The 26,190-nt window shown below is 42.1% G+C and overlaps 1 protein-coding gene across 21 annotated transcripts in view; it reads right to left on the bottom strand.

Moving 5' to 3' along the window:
• Nucleotides 1-26,190, bottom strand: part of APBB2 (amyloid beta precursor protein binding family B member 2) — a 368,065-nt gene that overhangs the window by 117,615 nt on the left and 224,260 nt on the right. The window lies entirely within an intron of this gene.

Here is a 26,190-nt window from a genome sequence, read left to right as displayed (position 1 = left end):
CCCAACCCAGGAATCGAACCGGGGTCTTCTGCATTGCAGGCAGATTCTTTACCAACTGAGCTATGAGGCAAACCAGTAAGCATGTACAAAGTCCCACAGGCCTTTAACTTTAAAAAATAATTCTTTAGGCACTGTGTGTATGTATGTGTGTGTGTGTGGGCAGGGTGGGACAAATAAAATGCATCTAGTGGGCAATTTCTGCCATCTCTGGACCATATCAAGATTTTATTAGTGTACTGTATAATTATTTGCTTTTAAATATCTCATTTTGGGCTTTCTTATAAAATGGGCTAAAGTACTAGAGAAGAGAGGAGAGAAGAGAAAGCAGAGTAAGAAATCCATAGAGAGAGAGGCATGATGAAGAAATTGCAAGCAGCTGGATGAACATACATAGGTAGGAAAACATAATCAATTTGCACTCTACATTTGGGGATCACTTTATTCTAAGGAGAGGCCCTTTCCCACGTGGTCATTCGTAAGAGGCTGGAGCCAGTATAGCGATTCAAAGAAAGTAAGCTGGCCTTGCCCTGTGCAGATGTCACCGCATCATGTCACTGAGACTGCTACCGTCGCAAGATGAAAAAAAGAAGCCAAACAAAGAAGTTGATTAAGACAGCGGCACAGATGTGCATTCATGAGGGTGTTTGGCATCCCAGCATTTGCTTTTCTCGTTTAAATCTGTCAGAGGCAAAACTGCCGCTTGTCTCAAATTATGATGGAAACTTCCCCTCCCCCTACAGGAAATTAAACATGATTAAATAATTTCAAGTTACCCAAATCTTTCACAAACAACTTGAAACAAATATGTGCATACACTCCTCTGTCTTGTCTCCTTATTAGGGGGTGTGAGGGTTGTTTCTGCTGTTGTTTTATTGTCAGTATTTCAACTAGGATGGGAAAAAATACACAGGTCTTGGGATTCAGGTGGAGAAAACCCTACCAAGGGTGTCCCCTTGTCGAATTCTAGCAGCTCACAGACAACAAGCTCAAGATGGAAACTAATAAAAGAACAAAAAGAGGATGCTAGTAAGCATTCCTGTGGTTTTTAAGGTCCAAGGACCTGAATTTACACATGTCCTAGTTGTCTCTACAGCTGGGACATTAGCATACATAAAGAATAGCTACATACCAACCTAGACAGCATATTGAAAAGCAGAGACATTACTTTGCCAACAAAGGTCCGTCTAGTCAAGGCTATGGTTTTTCCAGTGGTCATGTAAGGATGTGAGAGTTGGACTATAAAGAAAGCTGAGTGCCGAAGAATTGATGCTTTGGAACTGTGGTGTTGGAGAAGACTCTTGAGAGTCCCTTGGACTGCAAGGAGATCCAACCAGTCCATCCTAAAGGAGATCGGTCCTGGGTTTTCATTGGTAGGACTGATGTTGAAGTTGAAACTCCAATACTTTGGCCACTTGATGTGAAGAGCTGACTCATTTGAAAAGACCCTGATGCTGGGAAAGATTGAGGGCAGGAGGAGAAGGGGATGACAGAGGATGAGATGGTTGGATGGCATCACCAACTCAATAGACATGGGTTTGAGTGGACTCAGGGAGTTGGTGATGGACAGGGAGGCCTGGTGTGCTGCAGTTCATGGGGTCGCAAAGAGTTGGACACGACTGAGCGACTGAACTGAACTGAACTATGAACTATGAGAACATGATATAATGTCAGACCAGGGGCAGAGACCGAGGTCAGCAGCCTTCAAGTTTGGCTGTCTGAGGTGATAGAAAGGGGCCTGGGGCTACAGGGCAGGAATTGGGCTGTTCTGTCTCCAATCAGACCCAGTCACTTATATTTGGTTTAAATGCTGAGTTTCTGCTGACATTTTGTTGGAATAAAAATTAAAAGGGGGTTATTTCATTACTAAAAATTGATGATGAGATGATGATGGAGGAAGTGAGGTGGGAACATTTACACTACAATTAGCAGTTAGCAGCTCCGGACCTCAGAGAAGGCAATGGCACCCCACTCCAGTACTCTTGCCCGGAAAATCCCATGGATGGAGGAGCCTGGTAGGCTACAGTCCATGGAGTTGCCCAGAGTCGGACACGACTGAGTGACTTCACTGTCACTTTTCCCTTTCATTCACCGGAGAAGGAAACGGCAACCCACTCCAGTATTCTTGCCTGGAGAATCCCAGGGACGGCGGAGCCTGGTGGGCTGCCGTCTATGGGGTCGCACAGAGTCGGACACGACTGAAGCGACTTAGCAGCAGCAGCAGCAGCAGCTCCGGACCATTTATAGAATCCCTTCCACATCACCCTATACTGGTTGTAAGGAATGTAAGTCCTGTGAGGGCAGGAAGACATCATCCCTGCCATGTTCACCATCCTATTCCCAACACCTAGCATGGCAGGTGTTCAATAACAATGAGCTGGATGAATGGTGGAGAGATGGCAGATGGATGGATAGACAGATGGGGTAGACAGAAGAAAGAAACATAGGAAAGAAGAATGAAGAGAGAAGGAAGGAGAAATAAATGAATGAAGTCCCAAATGATGGGAACTGAACTTGGCACTTGGCAAAAGAGGAATTCTGAAGAAACCAGTTCTGTGCAATTTCATAAAATGGAGCCACTTCACAGAATACTCCGCTTCTAGAGCGTCTAGCTTCTAGATAAGAGCAACGTCTACTTCCTTTGATGGTGTATGTGAATGTTCTTGTGGACAAAAAGAAACAAGGTATGATAAACTGGGAAGAGTCCTGGGCTGGAGTTGAGATTTTGTTTCTTTTTTCATTGATAGGTTCCACAGGAATAGTAAGAAACATGCCTTCTGAGGCACCTCAGTGCCTTACACTTCATTTTGTTTAATCTTCAAAGCCCCAATTTGCTTAGTTTTCCATATAAAACTATGTACACATTTAAATAAGTACCCTGGACCTCATTCAATAGGTTGGTGGTTTCCAAATGTTATTAAATTAGGAGGAAGGGCAGTGTTGCTGGCAGGTGGAACTCCAGGCCTGTCCAGAGTCTTTTGACCGTGCATGTGTGTGCACACAGTAAGTCGCTTCAGTTGTGTCCAACTCTTTGCAACCCCATGGACTGTAGCCCACCAGGCTCCTCTGTCCATGGGATTCTCCAGGCAAGAATACTGGAGTGGGTTGCCATTTCCTTCTCCAGGGGGTCTTCCCGACCCAAGGACTGAACCTGCGTCTCTTATGTCTCCTGCATTGGCAGGCAGGTTCTTTACCACTAGCGCCACCTGGGAAGCCCCTTTTGACCATAGCAGCACCATTTTTATCTGTTTTAAATATTGGTCTTGTATGTATGATTTTTCTTGAAAAAACAGGGATCAGTTAATGCTCACATCAATCCCACCAGAAGGCAAGGACGATGCAGCCAAGACCGGAAGCCAGGCTTTGAGGCTTAAACCCAAGTTCTCTTAATGCTGCCATGAGGTTCTCAGGGGCTGGTAACGACAGCACTGTTAATAAGAGTAAAAAGTCACAGGCATGCTGACATAGACTGTGGCCTGACTTACCCAGCTCCTTTAATGCAGGAGTTCACAGAGTGTCCACTGCGGCCTTATGAAGGATACACTACTGTTACCCCGTATCTAAGGCCAGAGAGGACAGCAGTTTGGTTTAAAGCCAAGGGGTAAACTAGGTCCCAGTGTAGAAATGGATGCTGCTTTTTCAGAGACCTGAGTAAGATCAGTTATAGTCAGCTTGGGGTCATTTAGAACGTGAGTAAATGGGGATGGGGACAAAAGAAAGAACACAATGGCTTCGAGTCTGAGGCCTGCTGATCTGACCAGGGTTGCAGAGCTGGTAACTGAGCACACCAAGATCCACCCTGGAGCCTGGGTACATCAATGCCAGGACACTTCCATTGTAGGCTTTGCATAGGGGTCTCCCTTCTTCATCTCCCTCATTAATTCTGCATCCAGTAAACTCAGACCACCTCAGCTGGTCTGTGGATCTGCAGCTTCTCCCATTAGAAGCCTGAGCTTCAAATTCCACCCCCAGACACACAGCGGAGGCTGAGATCCCACCTGTTTCTCCCTCCGCCCTTCCCTACAGGATCTCACACCTAAGAAGCTTTATGGTCTTCTGTCCGTCATCACTGCATCCCTGCCTCTTACTGAAGGTGCCTTCAAGGAGAAGAGGTTCAGTGGCAAGAGTGGAAAGGTACAGGTATCCTTTCCAAGTGGCCAGCTTCATTGCGTGCAGTTCTGTCCCAGAAGCAGGGCCTGCAAGTCGGAGTGTAAAAATAGCAAGGCTGAGAGCCCCAAGAAAGCCCCTCTTGTGCTGGGAATCTCTGAGGCCAAGAGCGATACTTGGCATAGGAACAAGGGGCCTGTCTGTGAGCAGCAAGGACCCGTCCCCTCAGCCGCCTCTGGGCGCCAGTGCGCTGGCCTGGCTCCACCCCTGCGACTTGGCTCTCCTCCGCAGTTGGGTCTGTGAGTGAGGCAAGCCAGCCTCTCCTCACCCTCTCCCTTGGGCTCACTAGCAGGAACCAAAGGGTCAAATGGAAACACATGAGCGTCTAGCAGCAGCTGGAAATTTCCCTTTCTGCTCCGGAGGCCACAGGAAGGAGGGATGGGTGAGCTGGGATTCTAAATTTGGTAACGTCTGTAGCACATAGCACAAAAGTCTCCCTCTGGTCTTCTGAATGGCCCTCACTCCCTTCCTCGACAGCTGTTGTGTGCCCAGTGCCTCAGTGTGCAAGGCAGGGGGTGAGGACCTTGTGAACAAAGAGGAGACAGATGAACTCCTTCCACAAACATTTCCTGCTTACTCTGCGCCAGGCATTGTTCTAGGGCTGGGGGCACAGAGGTCATCAGATAGACCAAGCCAGACTCTGCATCCGAGACCTGGGTTCTCAAGCATCAGTCACCTGGAGAACCTGCTAGAACACAGATCGTTGGGTGCCATCCTCCCACCCTCCACCCCCACCCCAAGCTTCCGACTCAGTTTCTCTGAGGTGGGGCCTGAGAATCTGCATCTATAACAGTTCCCAGGTGCTATTGATTTCACGCTGTTGGCTTTGGGAACCAGACTTTTTAAGAACGACTGGTCTGGGAAAACAAAAGGTAATCATTCTTATCTACCTAATCCCATCTGACTGCTGGCTTCAGAAAAAAGAAAATGTGAATTATATTTCATCATTCATTCATTCACCCACTTATTCATGCATTCTCTTGCAGAGGGACTCTACTACATACCAAGCACTATTCTAGAAGCTGAGAATACATCAATGAATAAAAGAGGCAATTTAGGTATAATGGGATCAGTTGTGTCTGGTGATGGGCTATTTGGTAGGATAGTCTGAAGAAAGAACAATGTCACCCCCAAACAGAAGGGGCTGGCCTTGGGAAGAGACTAGGGAACAGCATTCCTGGAAGAGGGAACCGCAAGTGCAAAGTCCCCGTGGCAGGAAAGAGGCTGTCATGTCATTACAACAGAAGGTCACATGAATGAGAGATGAGTGGTCCAGAATAAGACTTAACTCCATAAGAGCTAAGAATTCACCCTCTATGCAAAGGAAAACTCGTGAAGTTCTTGTGTGGTCTGTGTTTTCAAAATCAGAAGAGCAATCTGCACAATGCTCCCATTCTTGGAGAAGAAAAACCTCTCTCTTCCAAAGTTTCAGCTGCTGCTGGCTACTCTTTCTGAGCAATGTTATTCCCAAGGGAGCCAGGCGCCTAAGTCCAAACTGCTGTATGTGAATTTAGCGTTAAAACCGTTTCTCTGCTCACTGGTGGTCTGCTTCCATTGCCCCTCTCTCTCTCTCTTCTTCTCTAACTCACTACTTAGCCCCTTTATTTTTTCTGGATAGCTAGAGCTCTGTTGTCAGGAAACAGCCAGAAGGCTCTTCATCCCCTCCAGCTTCATCATTGACTTCTGGTGGCAAAAGCACACAGCCAGGACTCCAGGTCAGGATCATTTATTATAGGTTTGCTGAGGGTTCCAGGCAGCACACAGAGGCTGCTCAGAACATGTTGTGAAACTGTCCTAAATCAAAGGAACTGGCAAAAATGATGATTATAGAGACAAGGGGATGAGCCCCAAATGCCCAAAACCTGTGAATTCTCAGAATTCTGACCTGCTGGCCTGCCGGACAGAGGGGAGGAAAGCTTGCCCCAAATAGTTTCAGTGCCTCTGCTCGCTCTTATATTTATTTGCAGGGGCTATATAGGATTCTGAAGTGTCTATCACAGCCTCAGAAAAATTACACATTTTACTCCATTGAGCTTTCCCTTGGTTGCAGTCTTCTGACAGCTCTAATAAGACTCTAACAGTTTTGGGAGTATTGATTTTCTAACTCTTTCTCCTATATTTTCCTTTAAAAAAAGATTTTTAATGTTTTTGAAATAGGGAGTTCTTTGTAACTGAGGATTTTCCTGTTAAAGATTCTTGAGTAAATGTTCCAAGAATTCACAATTTAAATGGTTCTTAAATCTGGGCCTTGTAATACTACATATTTTGTGTATTTTTATCAAGTATTTTGGCATAAGCTCAACACAATATTTCTTAAACTCACTGGGGACATAAGTCTTTGCTAGGCTTACTCAACTAAATTTGTTTCAAGGCTATATTACTATTACAGACAAGAGCTCTGGAGTCAGTCAATAGCCTTGAATCTCAGCTCCAACGCTGGCTAGCCGTATCACCTCAGACAAATGGCTTAATTTCTAATGTCTTGTCTGCTTACTATGACAGAACTGATGACAGCTTCTACACCATACAGTTGATATGGAACACAGTGCTCAGCACAAAGCCAGGCACGTAATAACCACTCGGTAAATCTCGGTTACTAGTCACTATTAATTACTTCATTCAAATGTGGCTTTGGGGGAAAAGACTCTGGAAAAAAACACATTTCGAAATGGCATCAACCGCAGTGCATTTCACTGAAAAACTAAGATTCCTAAGAGTCTGCATCCACCAAATGTGTTTTTTACTAAAAAGGTAGTTTTTATTTAGATCAAGAAAAGTAGATGAGAACGTTGGCCACTCACATGTCCATTCAGAAATGAAGCATCACATGAGGACACACTGGTTTGAGTTTGTGGCATCTCTTTAAACAGCATGTGCTGCTTTATGTCATGCAGCTAGGCCATTAAAGAAGTAGAAATGAAATGAGGGCAAAATAGCTTATGAAGTCTAAGTATTATTTCAGGCACCCTTCTTTAGAGACTGCTCTGCCTCAGGTCCTCAAGAAAGTATGCAAAAGGAACTGATCTGATGATGATGGAAAATAAAAGGGAAATTATGCCTCCCTGTTCACAGACTGTTAACCAAAATCAAAACAGTCAAGGGGACTCTGCAAAGACAAATTTAAAGACTAAAGGGCATGAGATGTAAGCCACTAAAAATTATCCAGAGGGAAAATTGGTATGTAAATATGAATTCATCCATTCACACCTAGACAATACATATGATTGAAGTTAATCATATGACCTGGCTACGGAATATTTAAAATATCATAAGAAAGTCTCATTCGACACACTTACACAATAAAATGTGCATTTTCTTACAAATTATAAAAAGGGATATTAAAATTTTAAGATATGAAATATAACCTAAGAACACTACTTCCTTTCACAGTGTGCACAAAGTACAAAGTAGCATAATTTACAATCACTACTGAGAAGCCACAGGCTTAAAGTCTCCAGCCCTCTCCAAAAAAGTAAAAATAAAACATTAAAACTTGAATGGAGACTTATATTTTAAGAAAGCTACAGACCATTGTGATAACCTCAATTTTGTTTTTCTAAGAAGCACTGGGAAACACCTGTGATGAAACCAATGCAATCTCCAAAATTCAAAAGTTTAATCACAATACAAAATGGAGAATGTATGCAGGTGGGCATACTCTTGAATCAGCAAGCTGTTGGGTGATTTTAAAAGTAAAGGTTACAGCATACATAAAATTGCTAGGCAGGTTTACTACTTTTTCCTCCAGCTGTCTGACCACTTGTGCACTGAATGGCAGCAGTGCATCCTGTTCAATAGCAGGTGGGATTATTCACGTTTGGCAGGATGATCAACAAGTCAGCCCTAATATTCTTTGCTTTGAAGTTTGGGCGTTTAGTGTCTAAATACAGTGTGATAGGGATATCTACGATCAAATGATTAAGCAACTGTGCAACAACATTCAGAGAACGTGTCCAGCTGTCACGTCAGCAGTCAATCCAACCACACACCTTCCTCATCTGATTATTATTTCACAGTGAGCAGTTGGAGAGGCGAAGACAAACTTCTACCTCAGGCAGCAATCTTTCTTTGGCTTCCATTCAATCAGACAGATGCAGTGACTACCAGCACCATACTCTTTCAAGGCAGACAGGTCTGAAGGTGTATTAAATAGAGCCCATTTTCCAGCCCTCCACTATTCTGGTAGGGTCTTCAATATACTTTTCCCTTAGAGCTGTGGTCCTCTTTAGGCTGATGACAACAGTACTGATGACAAGGTGGAAGCTATTCCAGAGGCTGCCTAGACCAACTTCAAGGTCATTGTTATTCTAAATGGTGGCATGCAAGGACTTGACTTCTCATCTGCATTAAGTATTAGGACAAAAGATGATTAGGGAGAAGCTACTGAAATTGTCAGAGTATTTGACAACAAACTATAATCTGGTCTTTTGCCAGCAGATTAAAAAGGCAAACTGAGGACTTCCCTGGAGGTCAGTGGTTAAGAATCTGCCTGCCAGCAAAAGGGACACAGATATAAAGAACAGACTTGGACTCTGAGGGAGAAGGTGAGGGTGGGATGATTTGAGAGAATAGCATTGAAACATTTATATTACCATATGTGAAACAGATGACCAGTCCAAGTTGGAGGCATGAAACAGGGCACCCAAAGTCGGTGCACTGGGACAACCCAGAGGGATGGGATGGGTTCGAGATGGGGACGCGTGTACACCTGTGTCTGATTCATGTCAATGTATGGCAAAAACCACCACCATGGTATAAAGTAATTAGCTTCCAATTAAAATTAATTAATTGAAAAAAAAAAGAATCTCCCTGCCAATACAGGGTCCATGAGTTTGATCTCTGGTCTGGGAATATCCCACATGCCATAGAGCAACTGAATCCTTGTTCCACAACTACTGAAGCCTGTGCACCCTAGAGCCTGTGCTCTGCAACAAGAGAAGCCACTGCGATGAGAAGTTGTCACACTGCAAATTGAAAGCAGCCCCTGCTCACCACAACGAGAGAAAGCCTGCATGCAGCGATGAAGTGACCCAGCACAGCCTAAATTAATTTTTTTTTTTGTAAAGCATGCTGAAGTGGATGCCATCTTCTCTAAAATCAAAATCTATGTGTGGGAGCACACAGAACTATACTCCCATAGATTAAAATGTATATATTTTGTTTCTGATGTAAAAACAAAAGCAAGCACTTGTAGAACACTACAGAATTATCAAAGTCCTGTAACTAATTCAATCTCATTTGATCCCACACAATCTAAGATAGGTACAGGAGACACACTATTCCCATTTTATAGATGAAAAAACAGATTTTAGCAATGTTACATAACCTAACGGAGGTGGAAAAACTGGTTGTCATTGACAGTGGAGAAATCTCAGTGCATTTTTTTTGTTTGTGAACCATTCTATTTGTTAAGTGTATTTTTAAAGGTTGCGTCCTTAAAAAAAATCAGCATAACTGAAGTAATTTGTTCAGTATGCCTGAGTGGTTAGTGGACAAGCTTTAATATTTGATGTAAAATGTAAAACAGGATTTTTAGCCTATGGATTGGGTGGGGGAGTTAATAGAAAAGTGTTTTTCAGAGATTAACTTTTAAAATACACATAGTAAAGGATCAGGGTAAAAGCTGTTCTTTTATTAGTTCTGAGATATTTGTTCTCCATCTAAGTTAAAAGAGAATTTGAAGCAGCTTATATAAAAGACAAATATATTTGAAACAGTAAAATAACATGAGAAAATAAGAGCCATGGAGTTGAGAGGAAATTTAATTTCTTGCCCCTAAAATTTACAAAGTTTTAGTTATCTAATAAAAGAAGTTTACCAAAAAGGAAACATTTTCCTAAGCATCAAATCTAAAAAGAACTTAGCATGTGGTACACAGCACTGGAAGGAGAAAGGCAGTAAATGATATGGCTTCATATTGCATCTAGGTGGTTTTATTTTCTAATCTTGTTATAAATTATAATCACAGTATACAATAGGTAATTACGTGTAAACTTTTTAAAATAATAAAGTGGGCAAACTATTCTGTATCTTCCTTTTGTCTATGAGAAGCCTGGTGTCTGGATCTCCCAAATAAGGTAGCAGACATTGCAAACCGTTCATCAGTTCCGAGTGTTTTCCTTCTTATTGGACACTTGGCCGTCCAGGATACATTTCCCAGCCTCCCGTGTAGCTAGGTATGGCTATGCAGGTTACATTCTAATACTGGGATGTAAGTTCAAGGTCTGTATAGCAGCTTCCAAAAACCTTCCTCATAAAATAGCTTGCAGGCACATTTTTTCTGGCTGTCTGGAACAGACAAGCCTTCTTGGATCATCAGTACACTGGTTAACCCCTAGGGATGCTGGAATGGTAAGGTCAAGGAACTTGGGTTCCTGAGGTCTTTGTGTGGAACAGAGCCACTACAGCAGTGGACTGCTACTACCAGGCTTCTGTGTGAAAGGGAAACGCACTTCTATTGTAAATAAGCCACTGTTATTTTAGAGTTTTACATTACTAACAGCTGAAGGTGATCCTAACTCATCCATCTAATGGCAGGAAAGTGAATTCCAAACCTAGTACCTAGGAAAGAAACTAGTACCAAGGATTAGCTTTGCAACCCCATGAAGTGAAGTGAAGTGAAGTCGCTCAGTCATGTCCAACTCTTTGCAACCCCATGGACTGTGGCCTACCAGGCTCCTCTGTCCATGGGATTTTTCAGGCAAGAGTACTGGAGTGGGTTGCCATTTCCTTCCCCAGGAGATCTTCCCAACCCAGGAATCGAACCCAGGTTTCCCACATTGTAGGCAGACGCTTTACTGTCTGAGCCACCAGGGAAGTCTTTGCAACCCCATATTCAATACCAAACTTACAGGCATATAAATTATAAAGTTGAGTTCAAAAACCCAGGCTCCTGACTCCCAACTTCTTCAACATTTCCCCAAACCGTCTACTGTTGGAATATAACTTCGTTGGTTATCATTCATTATCTTCACCACCACCAGTACAAGCAAGCATCTTAACCACATTTCCAACTCATAAAAATATCAAATGCAGACGCTATGTTGGGTCTAATTTATCACAAACCTCAAAACAAGTGTCTATCAGGATTCAACCAACCACAAGCAACATTCAGCCATCCATTTGATTTAAGGCTTTTGATTCTTTGATTTGTACCATCCTCCTCCCCCACTTCTTCCAATTCTAGGTCAGGAAAGAAAAGCAAAGATTCTCCAGGGAAAAACAAAATGACAAAACCAATTAGCTGATGCACACCTGTGCAACAGCTTGGTTTTTCTTTTCCAACAAATGAAAGAGTAGTACACAGAGCTCCGAGTTTCTGAGAGATGCTGAGGCTACTGGCAGAAAAGAGGCAGGGGTATTTGTGGATCCCATCTGCCAGAGATGCACGTGTAGAGAGCGTCATTTTTTTTTACTCTTCTCCAAATAGAATGTAGCATAAGACAATATTAGATATTTGGGCCTAAATTCCAGGAAAGGACAATCAAACAGAAAAATTATTCTCAGAAACCTCGAACAATAAATTAATGCTCACAGTTTAGAAGGACCTTTTTAGAGATTAGGATGTGGAACTGGTGTTTCAGTTGTGAGTTCTCAGTAGGAAAAAGTTTAGAAAAAGTGTCTAGAAATGCTGTTTATCACAAATTAAACAGATCAAAGTTCCTTCAAGTCAAGATCAAGCTTGCTCCTCTTTTTTTTTAAGTCAACCAATGTACCCCAAACATGTCATACACACAGTAGGTGTGCAATGTAAGTCTTCTGAAGGTAAGTGGATGTAGCTGGGAGTGGCTCCCTTTTTCCATATTTTATCCTCTGAAGGACTTCCCTGATTACTCAGTGGGTAAAGAATCTGCCTGCAATGCAGGAGACACAGGATTGATCCCTGGGTTGGAAAGATCCCTTGGAGAAAGAAATGGCAACCCACCCCAGTATTCTTGCCTGGGAAGCCCCATTGACAGAGGAACCTGGCAGGCTACAGTCCACAGGGTCGAAAAAAAGTCGGGACACAGCATAGCAACAGAGATTTATCTTCTGAAACCCCAGAGGCTGCTGAGATAACAACTATATGAATGAGAACTATAAGAAAGCAGAAGACAAAGAGGGAAAGGAGGAAAAAGAAAGGGAGGGAGGGAATATGAGGGTGTGGCCTGTACCACTAAGCCGCTAGCCTCCTGAGCTGAGTCCTACTTTACACTGACATCCAAAAAGAAAGTAGAATTACAGTTTGCTAGTTTTTATTCACCCACAAATGTACTGGTTAACCCACAAGGTCTCAAATCCCAGGCAACATGCTAAAATTATCTTCTTACTAGAAAAATGCTCCCAAAGCATTAGAGGTTTCTTGCTTGCAGGGTGTCTGGGAAGGAGTCCAAATTTATTAAGCTACAGAAATAGGTTTCTTTTTCCTAGTCTCAAAATCTAAGCCACTCACTTGTGAAAACTCTGGTTCATACACAGTTTCTGTTCTGGGTTAGCTCCATTTCCTTCTTTCTAGGTCTACGGGTAGTTTGGTGTCCACTTGTAAATGATGGTCTATCTGTTCCTGAACTCTGGTATGCTCTAATAAGTATCTTCCTCCTCAACTCTGTCCCATTACTTCCTCTCTGAGAGAAATTACTATAACCTTTGGGCCTTTCGAGAGAAGACTCTGCTCGTCACACACAAGTGATCCTTAGATCTCAGAAGTGGGTACAGAGGAACATTCTTTGGAAGCAAATGAATTGTATGCTGTGTCAAAGTCTTCCTTGTTGCAGGCAAATAGGCAGAGATCAGCAGGGACAAGTGTATGACTATGTGGAGAACTTCACCCTGAACAGTTGCTGTGCTTCCTTCCTTGTAGAAACAAACTATGTGTGTCTTTCCGGGTCACAGATGCGCTTTGATGAATGAATTAAGAGCATCTATCCCTCCCTCAAGAAAATATTATAGTGGAAAGTACCAAACCCTGAAGCCAGGAGCGGAAAGGAGCTGAGTAAAAGAACATACTGTATTTTTGGTTTTGTTTAGTTCTCTTTGGAGAAACAAAGAGTATTAATTACTTTTGAAAGCAAGAGTACATTTTCAGCGTAAATTTTCCATGGGTTTTTTCCCTTAAGGGTAATAATATTTTTCTTTCACTTGCTGCTTTGATGACTGCCTCATTTTTTAAAAATATATTCTACTCTGATAAAGCGAGAACTGTTAAATTTTCTTATTGCAAATAAAGGCTACTCGCACTTGGCCTAAATTCTAACTGGTCACCCTGGGAAAGTTGACCCCTTTTCATGGCCATTGGGTCTGTTTAAGAAACACATTTACAAGAACCGAATTGGTTAGCGACAACTTAAAAGAAAAAAAAAAAAGGCATAATTTGGAGTAGAAAACAGCAACCTATTCCAGCATGCTTGCCTGGAGTATTCTGTGGACAGAGGAGCCTGCAGGCTATAGTCCATGGGGTCACAAAGAGCGACCCAACACACACACCAGTCAAAAGGATCTGATTCAACAAACAATTGCAATGCTCTATTTTCACTGAACAAAATTAAAGTATACCTATCAATAAGATATAGACATCTTTTTTTTTTTTCCAAAACAAGTAAATAATATGTATGCTGTGAGCCAGCAATACTAAGTATAGAGCTCATACACCTCCTCACCTCATTACACTGGAGGAGGTGCTCCCTGTGAGATTATGTGCAGGGCTGGGAAGTGGGGCGCCCTGGGAGTCCATCATTCTACAAGGGGAAAGGGGAACCCCAGAGTGCCACGCAGTCAGCAGCTAGAAACAATGCATTAAATGTCTGCCCAGACTAATGGATAGATCTTTAAAACACAGCACGTGGGGAAAAAAATTACCCTAAATAAAGAACACACACACACATACAAAACACAGCAATGCATTTTACCTTTTAAAAAACTTCTTGTATTGTGGCTATTCAAAATATTTTATATTACATATGTGGCTCACATTGTACTTCTAGTGGATGGCACTAGTCAGAGGCTTCCAGTAAGCCAGGGGTACAAGAGGGCTTCTATCCATAAACATTCTCTGGAGCCTCAAATTAGAAGGTACTGATGAAATGACTTCTTGTTGAGTTGCTAAGTCCTGTCCAACTCTTTGAAACCCCATGGACTGCAGCATGCTAGGATTCCCTGTTCTTCACCATCTTCTGGAGCTTGTTCAAACTCATGTCCATTGAGTCAATGATGCCATCCAAACATCTCATCCTCTGTCATCCCCTTCTCCTGCCCTCAATCTTTCCCTGCATCAGGGTCTGTTTCAATGAGTCAGCTCTTAGCATCAGGTGGCCAAAGTATTGGAGCTTCAGCATCAGTCCCTCCAATGAATATTCAGGATTGATCTCCTTTAGGATTGACCAGTTTGATCTCCTTACAGTTCAAGGGACTCTCAAGAGTCTTCTCCAGCACCATAATTCGAAAGCATCAATTTTGGGGGGCTCAGCTTTATGGCCCAACTCTCATATCCTTACATGACTACTGGAAAAAACATAGCTTTGACTGTACAGACCTTTGTTGGCAAAGTGATGTTTCTGCTTTTTAATATGCTGTCTAGGTTGATCATAGCTTTCCTGGAACAAGTGTCTTTTAATTTCATGGCTGTAGTCAACACCCACAGTGATTCTGGAGCCCAAGAAAATAAAATCTATCACTGCTTCCACTTTTTCCTCATCTATTTGCCATGAAGTGATGGGACCAGATGCCATGATCTTAGTTTTTTAAATGTTGAGTTTCAAGCCAGCTTTTTCACTCTCCTCTTTGACTTTCATCAAGAGGCTCTTTAGTTCCTCTTTGCTTTCTGCCATTTGAGTGGTGTCATCTGCATATCTGAGGTTCTTGGTATTTTTCCTGGCACTGTTGATTTCAGCTTGTGATTTATCCAGCTGGCATTTCACATGACATACTCTGAATATAAGTTAAGTAAGCAGGATGACAATATATAGCCCTGATATACTCCTTTCTCAATTCTGAACCAGTCCATTGTTTCATGTCCAGTTCTAACTATTGCTTCTTTACCTACATACAGCTTTCTCAGGAGACAGGTAAGGTGGTCTGATATTCCTGTCTCTTTAAGAATTTTCCACAGATGTATAGATCAGTCTTTTGGACTCTGTGGGAGAGGGCGAGGGTGGGATGATTGGGGAGAATGGTACTGAAACATGTATATTATCATATGTGAAACAGATCAACAGTCCAGGTTTGATGCATGAGACAAGGTCCTCAGGGCTGGTGCACTGGGATGACCCAGTGGGATGGGATGGGGAGGGAGTTGGGAGGGGGGTTCAGGATGGCGAACACATGTACACCCATGGCGGATTCATGTCAACGTATGGCAAAACCACTACAATATTGTAAAGTAATTAGCCTCCAATTAAAATAAATAAATTTATTAAAAAAAAAAGAATTTCCCACAGTTTGTCGTGATCCACACAGTCAAAGGTTTTAGTGTAGTCAATTAAGCAGAAGTAAATGTTTTTCGGGAATTCCCTTGTTTTCTCTATAATCCAACAAGTGTTGGTAATTTGATCTCTGGTTCCTCTGCCTTTTCTAATCCAGTTTGTAAATCTGGAAGTTCTTGGTTCATATACTGCTGAAGCCTAGCTTGAAGGATTTTGAGCATTACCTTGCTAGTATGTGAAATGAGCAAAACTGTATGGTAGTTTGAACATTCTTTGTTATTGCCCTTCTTTGGGGCTGGAATGAAAACTGACCTCTTCCAGTCCTGCAGCCACTGCTGAGTCTTCCAAATTTCCTGACATACTGAGTGCAGCACTTTAACAACATCATCTTTTAGGATTTGAAATAGCTCAACTGGAATTCCATCACCTTTACTAGCTTTGTTCATAGTAATGCTTCCTAAGGCCCACTTGACTTCACACTCTAGGATGTCTAGTTCTAGGTGAGTGAGCACACCATCATGGTTATCTGGGTCACTAAGACCATTTTTGTACAGTTGTTCTGTGTATTCTTGCCACCTCTTCTTAATCTCTTCTGCTTCTGTTAGGTCCTTACTGTTTCTGTCCTTACCATGCTATCCGTGCCCAAGAAATGTTCCCTTGATATCTCCAATTTTCTAGAAGAGATCTCTAGTCTTTCCCATTCTATTGTTTTCCTCTTTGCATTGTTCACTAAAGAAGGCTTTCTTATCTCTCCTTGTTATTCTCTGGAACTCTGCATTCAGCTGGGTATATATTGCCCTTTCTCCCTTGCCTTTCACTTCTCTTTCTTTCTCAGCTATTTGTAAAGCCTCCTCAGACAACCACTTTGCCTTCTTGCATTTTTCCCCCCTTTGAGATGGTTTTGATCACTGTTTCCTGTACACTGTTACAAATCTCTGACCATAGTTCTTCAGGCATTCTGCCTACAAAACTAGAAGGATATAAAAGCAGTTCAATATTAAATATTAAAATCCTAAATCAGGAACTGCCAACATTTTTGAACCACTCCCAACTTTCCATTGCTCTCATTTTAAAACTTCTCTAGGATTAATGCAGCTCTTCAGAATTTCACACCCAGTCCTTGAAACTAGACTATAGAAAATATTATACTACAACTTATCCCAAAGCTATGACTTAGAATAATAAAATACCGTTGTAAAAACATGATATAATTTATCAATACAGTTGCACAAATATATGATTTAACCATCTACTCTTGGGAGGTGCTTTTTTACAAATAATAATTTTATTTTTATTTATTTATCTTATTTTTGGCTGTGCTGGGTCTTTGTTGCTGCACAGGCTTTTCTCTAGTTGTGGTGAGCGTGGGCTTCTTTTGTTGTGGAGCATGGGCTTAGTTGTTCTGCAGCATATGGGATCCTCCTAGATCAGGGGTCAAATTCATGTCTCCTCCATCGGCAGGTAGATTCTTAACCACTGAGCCACCAGGGAAGCCCCGAGGTGCTTTTCAAAAATCAAAATGAGGGACTTCCCTGGCGGTCCAGTGGTTAGGACTCTGGATGTTCACTATAGGGGGCTGGGGTTTGATTCCTCATCAGGAACTAAACCTGCAAGCCTCGAGGCGCAGCACACACACACACACACACACACACACACACACACACACACACACACACACACACACACACACACACACACACACACACACACACACACACACACACACACACACACACACACACACACACACACACACACACACACACACACACACACACACACACACACACACACACACACACACACACACACACACACACACACACACACACACACACACACACACACATTACTTAAAAATAAAATGAAAATGACTTAGTAACAATTTAGAGATAACATATTCAGTAATCCCCCTCTCTCTCATGCTCTGTCTCTGACATGTGTGGTCTTTTGTTGCATATGGACTATTAATATTTCCCCTGCACTCTTTTGTATGGATCACTGGCCACCCATTAAAGGCCTCCAGGCTCCTTCACAAAATCCTTGCACTTTCACCCTTGTATCCCTGGCACTGAGCACCAAGCTCAGCACATAATGGATGGTCAATAACTACCCATCAAACTAACTGGAATGTTTCGAGAGGGGAAGACTGAGATGTTGAGAGAGAAATAGTCAGATAAATTATTTTGCTTAATAAAATTATAAAAAAGTAACAAATACTCAGCAATGTTTCCTCATTAACACCAGCATTCACATTAATGTTTACTGAAGTGCTTACCATGTGCCAGGCACTGCTCGAAGCACTCTATAGTTACCTGTTCATTTACTCCTTACAAGAAACTTTTAAGGTTGGTGTTATCCCCATTTTATAGGGGATGCTTAGAGAGGGTAATTGGGCTTACCGGGTGGTGCTAGTGATAAAGAATCCACCTGCCAATGCAGGAGATGCAAGAGACAAGGGTTCAATCCCTGGGTTAGACAGATCCCCAGTATCTCATGGACAGAGGAGCCTGGTGGGCTACAGTCCATGGGGTCAGACACAACTGAGCAGCCAAGTACACACACACACCCACACACCCCATAACTGAGCAACCGAGTACACACACACACACACGCACGGTAATTGACTGACCCTTGGTCCCACAACTAGTAACGGCAGAGCTGGGATTCAAGACAGGCAGTCCCACACCTGAACCCATGCTCCCAAGCACCTGTTAGCCAATACACAAAATTATCTATTTCAGGAAATGTGTTGGGAGGAATACAGTGTTTTCATTCTCATGGCTTGCATTCCAATCCCACAGGACTGCATCAGTCCAAGCTCTCAAGAGTCTCACCAGGATTTGAAAACAGTTCACACTCAATTTCTGTGACTACACTGCTGCTGATCATACCCAGCTGGCAATTTCTCAGAGAACACCCACTTCAACCACTCTCTGTCCCTCTTCCTGCACAAAAGAAATGGACCTCTCTGAGCACACCAGTGCATCCAATGCCCTCTGTGCCCTTTGTCCTCTCGTTCCCTTCTGCCTCATCCAGTCCAGGCCAGTTGCATACTCAGGGGTCTCTCAACATGCCGTGCATTTCTGCACCCCTGTGCCTTTGTGTGTGTTGTTCCCCTGGACTGGAATCTCCTCCTTTTCTACAGCCTCCAAACTAAAACCTGGTCATCTTTCCTCCATGGAATTTTTCCTAATCATCCATTTTTTTTTTTTTAATTAACCAGTTCCTCCCCGTACTACTACCTCCCTTTAGTGACAAAATCATTTAGGGCAATTTTCTACTTAGTGTAAAAGAAAGAACATTGCCCACCATCCAGTTCTCCAAGGATCAAGTCATTAAGCACTACAGTTGCTGCCTGAAACAGTACACCCTGAAAGGAATTCAAGATGGAAAAAACAGGATAAGGCACTTTGTACTTCGGAAAAATAGGCCCCTAAGATGGTTGGAGATATCGCAGGGGAAAAAAACCAAAAGAAAAAAAACATGGCCACACCATGAGATTTGCAAGATCTTAGTTCCCCAACCAGGGATTGGAACTGGGGCAATCAATGGCAGTGAAAGCCCCGAGTCCTACCCATTGGACCACCAAGCAAGTTCACCCCAAACAATTCTTTTAATGAACCCAGATTCTTGCATCTTCCCATACACAGAAAAGCACTAAAAGCATGAACTGAGCTATCTGATCCCCATAGCTCCCAGTGAGATGTATACCTGACTGCACATATTCCCCAGCCCAAACTGTATTCACACTGGTTGCCCTCTGGCCCCCTCTCCTCAGAGCTATCTGAGAGGCTGTCTCCTGGGCTATTCTTCGGTAAGACCCAGAATAAAATCCAACTCACAGCTTTGATGCTGTGGGTTTTCTTTCATTCGATGTTAATATTAGAGTTTCCAGTGTGACACCCCGGTCTTCTCCCCTAGCTCCTGAAGACTGGAGTCAAGGATCATACGTGTGTGGGATCTACAATGGCTGCAGTTGAGAGAGAATGTTGAATGTGAGGTGGAAACTACTTTTCACAGGGCCCCCTACACAACCACATTCTTAAGTTCAGAATTTATTATATAGGCAACAAAATGCTATCAAAAATTTTGAGGAGACTCCATATATTTTGAGAATATTATTGACAAGACAGAAAATAGATGAGATATATCATTATATATATTGGTATAAAATTTATGTATTATAACACATGTTCAAAAATTACATGTCAGTAACAGAAGTGAAAATATTGAGCCAAAAGAACATATAATTACCAGTTCTCCATCCCTATTTAATTTTGCTATCAGTATAAATCAGTGATTAAAAAAGCAGCCATTGGCCATCTGAAAGAGTCTTTCTTCCCAGCGTGTAAGTGTTGTCATGACAACATGACTGCCTGCTGTATCTCTGTGAACAAGCTTATGTTTAAAGGGAGAGGATGAGGATCAATCAGGTTAAATAAAGAATAAACTGACCAATTTTGAAATGTTTCAACCAAAGTTATCTAATATAATACTAACTCTTTAAATCCTATTAATAGAACCAGGCTGGGAGTTTTGAATCAATAAAACCATGCTTTAGCACCTACATTCTTTACATATAATAATAACATGCACTTAAATTCCACACACTAGCCCTGTAATTAGTGAGGAATTTTTCAAAACATATTCTGCCCTTACATTTACTGGTATTATCCTACATCGGTCCAAGTCAGATGTCACCTTTCTTCTGTCTCATCCCTTTTGAAGGAGGTACTCTCATTAGAAGCTGACTCTTTGATTCCAAGGAGACAGGACTGGGGTGATAGTGGCGGTCCATTATCTCTTCTATGCTTCCAAACTATCTAAATGTTGGACACCTTGCACAACTACATAAATTAATTTGAAAATTCTGTGTGAACCAGTATTTGTGAATAAGAACCACAAATGACAAAACCTTGACTAAAAGTTTATAAACAGAATTGATTTTCTTAATTTTTAACACACACTGGATTTTGGATTCACATTGTCTATTAGAAAAATCTGTTGAGATCAATAAATCTAATCTTTAAATTCAAAACAAAACAAAACATTGCCACCTCCCACCTCCCACAATCTTGAGCCAAAAGCATTTGGATCTTTGCTGGTTTGAGGTCTGAACGTGGTCTCTGGCATCCACTTCACTTCAGCAATGATCTTGCCAAGAGCACCAGAGTGTGTCAGTACCATGGGTTAGACTCAGAGTGGTCTCTTATCCCTAGGGGACACTTGGAAATACATGGGAGTGTCTGGGGTTCTCATAGCAGGTGGGGGTCAGAGATGCTGAATGTCCTGCAATGAGGAGGTCAGTCTAGCAAGGGTAACCAACTGCCCTGGCTTTCCTAGAACTCTCCTGGCTTTAGTACCAGAAGTCCTGAATCCTGGGAACCTGCCCAGTCCCAAGCAAACCATCACCTTAAATCCAGCACAAATAAAGGACTGTCCCTGCTAAACACTGGAGAGCTTCCTCTCTCAAGGACAGTAAGTATATGCTGACCTCTCTGTCCTCCAAGAATTCTCTATGGTTCTACAACTCACTAGTTCCTCACAAGGGTGAAACTTCAAGCCAGCATTTCTGAGAATAATTCCTATGTCAAGGCTATGAAATGTCTTTTTTTGCTTGGCATATTTCTATTGACTGAGAAACTCCAGCAAAACCTAACAAAGGGGAGCACAATTCTTCCTTAGGAGACTCAAACTCAGGAGGAAGAAAACATTTTAAACCTAAAACTCAATCTACATATTGAGAAACAGACCAGCGGCTTTTTGAACCTGCCTCTTATCATCTTTGGTTTCCTTCATTAATTTTTTTTACAAGTAATTTCCTCAATTACTCTTAAATCGAGAACCTTTTATACCACTGACAACTATAAGAACTAGATTCTGTACTTACTCATTTGAATAAAGGACTCAATAATGGAGTGAGAATCTCTAGGGATAACATTATACATCTTTATGCAGAAATAGCACACACTCGCTGTGGGAAAATGGTTAAGTCAGCCACTTTTCATTCTCTTTAAATTTCCTCATCCTGAGGCTATTAGATAGCATAGCTGCTCAAGGATTCTATGATATTTTTCCTAGAAATGTTTTCCTTATATGGTAATCAAAGGAGTGCTGCTTTCTGTTTAGCAATGCTCCTCTGGAGGCCCAAAGGAGTTAATACCCCTAATTTAATACCAAAAATGTTTCAGTAGCACGGAAAGAAAGTTTATCACGTAACTGCTCCCCTTGACACCTTTTGGTGCTCTAATCTGACACCAGGTGGCAGATATTTTGTATTAAAATTAGTAAAGGTGTTTGTGTAAGCAGATAGGGTAGGGGGTCCCCAAAGAAATAGAACCAGGTGTGGCTCTCTTGACACAAGAGAAGCTATTATTGGCCTAAGCCATCTTGTGCTCTAAGCCTGGCCACAACACTTGCCCTTGAACAAGTCTCAGAAATTAATGATCTTGAGGAAAATGAGAGAATGCAGGAACAAAGGAAAACCAAGCAAGACATGACAATTCAGCATAAACTAGAGTCCTAGTTTCTCCTCAAGGGAAATACAAAACAATCTGATACCTATCTTTGAGTTCTGCAGGAACTAACAGCCCTATTCAGGTGGAGGATGGAATGACGTTTGTGTATGCTTTCTTTTTTAAAAAAATTTTTATTGGAATATAGTTGCTTTACAATCTTGTATTAGTTTCTGCTAAACAACAAAGTGAATTAATCAGTTATGTGTATGTATACATCCACTCTTTTTTTAGATTTCCTTCCCATTTAGGGGTGCTGACTTTTTCTGACCCTCATGACTTCAATCAAGTAAAGCCTGGACTCTGTTAACCTTTGCTCCAAGTCTATGCTGAATTCTCCTCTGCTCAAGCCCCTTCAGGAATATGCATGTACCCTTAGCTTAAAACTTCCCCAATTTTGCTGTTGGGGACATATGGCTTCGGGAAAGATCCCCAGTGTTCTTCCTACTTGCTGCAAGTAATAAATCCTTCCTTCTCTTGATCTGTGGCTTGGCTGTGTGTCTTTTGGCTTGATACCAATCAATAGGCAAACCCATTTTTTTTGGTAACATTCCTCCAAATTCTTGGTCTAGAATTTAAACCATCGATATGCTTTGCTATGTTTAGTCACTCAGTCATGTCTGATTCTTTGTGACCCCATGGACTGTAGCCGCCAGGCTTTGTCCATGGGGATTCTCCAGGCAAGAATACTGGAGTGGGTTGCCATGCCCTCGACGTAGACGTGAAAAGACTATACTGCATAACAAATCTTTTCATATCCACATTCAAGCTTTCATTTAAAAAAAAAATTTATTTATGTATTTTTGGTGGCACTGGTTCTTCATTGCTGCACCCGAACTTTCTCTAGTTGCAGTGAGCAGGGCTTCTCATGTTGGTTTCTCATCTTGGGGAGCACAGGCTCTAGCAGAGGTCTTGTGGGTGCACGGGCTTCAGTAGTTATGGCACTCACATGGGCTCTAGAGCACAGGCTCGGTAGTTGTGTTGCATGGGCTTAGCTGCTCCACAGCATGTGGAATCTTCCTAGACTGGTGATCAAACCCATGTCCCCTGTGTTGGCAGGTGGATTCCTATCCACTGTGCCACGAGGGAAGTCCTGAAGGTTTCCTTTAATTTCAGTTAATATTCTTATTGGGCTTCCCTGATGGTTCAGTGTTAAAGAATCCGGCTTCAATGCAGGAGATGCAGGTTTGATCCCCAGGTCAGGAAGATCCCCTGGAGAAGAAAATGGCAACCCACTTTAGTATTCTTGCCAGGGAAATCCCATAGACAGAGGAGCCTGGTGGGCTACAGTCCCTGGAGTCACAATAGAGTCAGACATGACTTAGCAACATGACTAAACAACAACAATATTCTTATGGACCAATCAGTTTATGAGAACAGTGACCAAAGAAAATAAAAAGAAAACACTTGATTTCAATGTCTAAAAATGAACAAAAGCACCCTTAACAAAAAATAAAACTTTCAAAAACTAGAGCTATTAAATTGTAGACTGCTTTCTTTCAGCACACTTGCTTTGTAAATGATCCATTCAAATAATCCTTTCAAATATTCCCTAATGCAATTATTTTGCCTAATTTTGTATATTTCAAGCCACCCACTAACTTTCAAAAACTCCTAAATAGTGAAATGAAAGGGTCTAGAATAAGCTGAAGTGGCATAGAAATAATTTTGAGCTGAAGGCATTTTAGTTTTTGAAATCCTAAAATGAAATGCCTAAAAGCAGAGCCTCCCAAAAGAACTCAGTAGACATAAATCCCTTCCCTGGGAGCAATTCTAATCTCTTCTGGGAGATGGGAAGTTCACACCCAAACCAACTATCATCAGACTATTGTATCTCCTGTCTATTCTCCTAAGAACCAACTTATCTTTCAAAAATTATTTGTTTTCCCAGAGTTCCCTTTCTCCCCTCTTCTAAAGTCATTTTTCCTCCCAGAAGTACCCTCTGCTCCTCCCCATCCTCTACTAAGACTGTATATAAGCCCCAAATTCTAACAGCCTCTTTGAGTCACATTTCTTTGTGAACTCTCCTAAGTAAGTATGTAATTATATCTTTTTTCTCTTGCTAATCTGTCAGAGGTCAGTTTAATTTGCAGGCTCCAAACACTGACTGTAAGAGGGTAGAGGAAAAGTTTTTTTCCATTGTGGCAAATATAAGGCACTGTGTCATTCACTGATCAGTTCATGCAGTGAACACTTGACAGGAGCCAGGCTATGGGCTAGGTGTTGGGACCTAGCAGTAAACATTCATGATTGGCCTCATGAAGCTTGCGATCCACAGGGGAAGAGTGGCATCTAGTTTGTATTTTCAAATTACACTGAGTGTTATAAGAAAAGTAGAGGTGTATGGGAGTTTTAACTCTTATTAATATAGTTGGCCTACTAGATTAAGTTCTTTAAGGGTAAGTAAAGAGTCTAATTTGCTCATGGCTTATCCCCAGAGCTATCTAGTATCCCACACTATATTAGTTGCTTGATAAGAATTTGTTGAATGAATTCCACCACCTTAAACCTTATACTTCAAAATAAACAATTCTGGGTAGCCTATACTGGAAGTCACAGTGTTGAGAACCAGTAGTATGCACATACTGCCTTAGACATTAAATTCTTTCTCACAGAGAACAGATACCTGTGAATGACACATACCCCTTAATCCCAAATGTGTGAGATAGTCTCTAGTTCCCCTGCTAGATCTACTGGCTACTCTTTCCACCCTGCCCTGGGCACCTTTGAATGACACATACCCCTTAATCCCAAATGTGTGAGATAGTCTCTAGTTCCCCTGCTAGATCTACTGGCTACTCTTTCCACCCTGCCCTGGGCACTAAGAGCTAGATAGACCCTTTGTAGATTTGGCAATGAAAGGCCTAGCAGGTGATAGGAGTGTGGGAGGACAAAGAGGTCTGAGTATGAATTCCCCAGCTCCCTCTCTGCAAGAGCAGTCAGGCTGAAACAGGAGGAAGAGGGCAGGGCACAACCTTTAAAAGAATGACACAGTCACTAAGGATATGATTAAAAAAAAAAATTTCTCTGAGAGGCCCCCATACCCTGGAGCCACTCTCACCTTCTGAGACTGCATTCTGTCTATGGAATGTGTACCTCTCTAAATAAATCCACTTCTTACCTATTGTTTTGTCTCTCATTAAATTCTTTCTGTGACAAGACATCTTGGACACCAACTATGTCCAAGGTGGTGGAAGATTCAACTTCCAATAGATGTCAAGCCTCATCATACACTCACTGTAACACATCAGCATGCTCAATGACACACCTACAGGTGCCATGACAGCTCCAAAGCCAACTCTAAAAGGTTAAAAAGCAGGTAGTGGCCCAATTCCTAGAAATCACTGCCCCTGCCCCCAAAATCCTCCCACTTGTTAGTATGTGAAATTATCCAGCCCATAAAAACTAACCGTTCCATATTTTAGGGCTTTTCACCTTCTGAGACGGCCCACACTCTGTGAGGTGTGTTCTTCCCGCAGCCATTCTCACTTTCTGAGAGGCCCCCATACCCTGGGGCCACTCCCCTCTGAGACTGCATTCTGTCTATGGAATGTGTACCTCTCTAAATAAATCCACTTCTTACCTATCATTTTGTCTCTCATTAAATTCTTTCTGTGACAAGACATAAAGAACCTGAGCTTCATTAAGTTCTGAGACCAGGTGTATCATCTCAATTAAAAGACAGTGGGTTCAAGTCCCCAATCTGGGTTTTGGCCAGGTCTGAGTCCTGGCCTGTGGCTTCAAGTCTATCTGAGCTGTGCAGTTTTAACACCACTGCTCTCCTACGCCCACAGCCGCAAATGTAGCTCTGCCTGGATTTCAAGAACCTTTCTTCCACTTGGCCTTTTCAACCTGGATATGCTGATGATGAGAACCTGGCTGCCGACTTCAGAAGGGTTCCCCAACCCTTGGAAATTCTTCTTAATCTTGCCCAAACCTCTGTAAACAGTGCCTCCCTTTAAACTCTCCTCAGTTACTCCACTGAAGTGATCACCTGTTTCCATCTAGAACCCTGATTCACAGAGAAATGTATTATAATTGTATTCCTTTCCTAGGGGAGCTATAACGAAGTACCATAATGTGAATGACTTATGACAACAGAAACTTGTTTT

This window comes from Giraffa tippelskirchi, chromosome 1 (genome assembly GCF_054371585.1).
Source record: "Giraffa tippelskirchi isolate mGirTip1 chromosome 1, T2T-mGirTip1v1.2.pri, whole genome shotgun sequence".
Lineage (NCBI taxonomy): Eukaryota > Metazoa > Chordata > Mammalia > Artiodactyla > Giraffidae > Giraffa > Giraffa tippelskirchi.
This window is presented reverse-complemented; position numbering and strand designations above follow the sequence as displayed.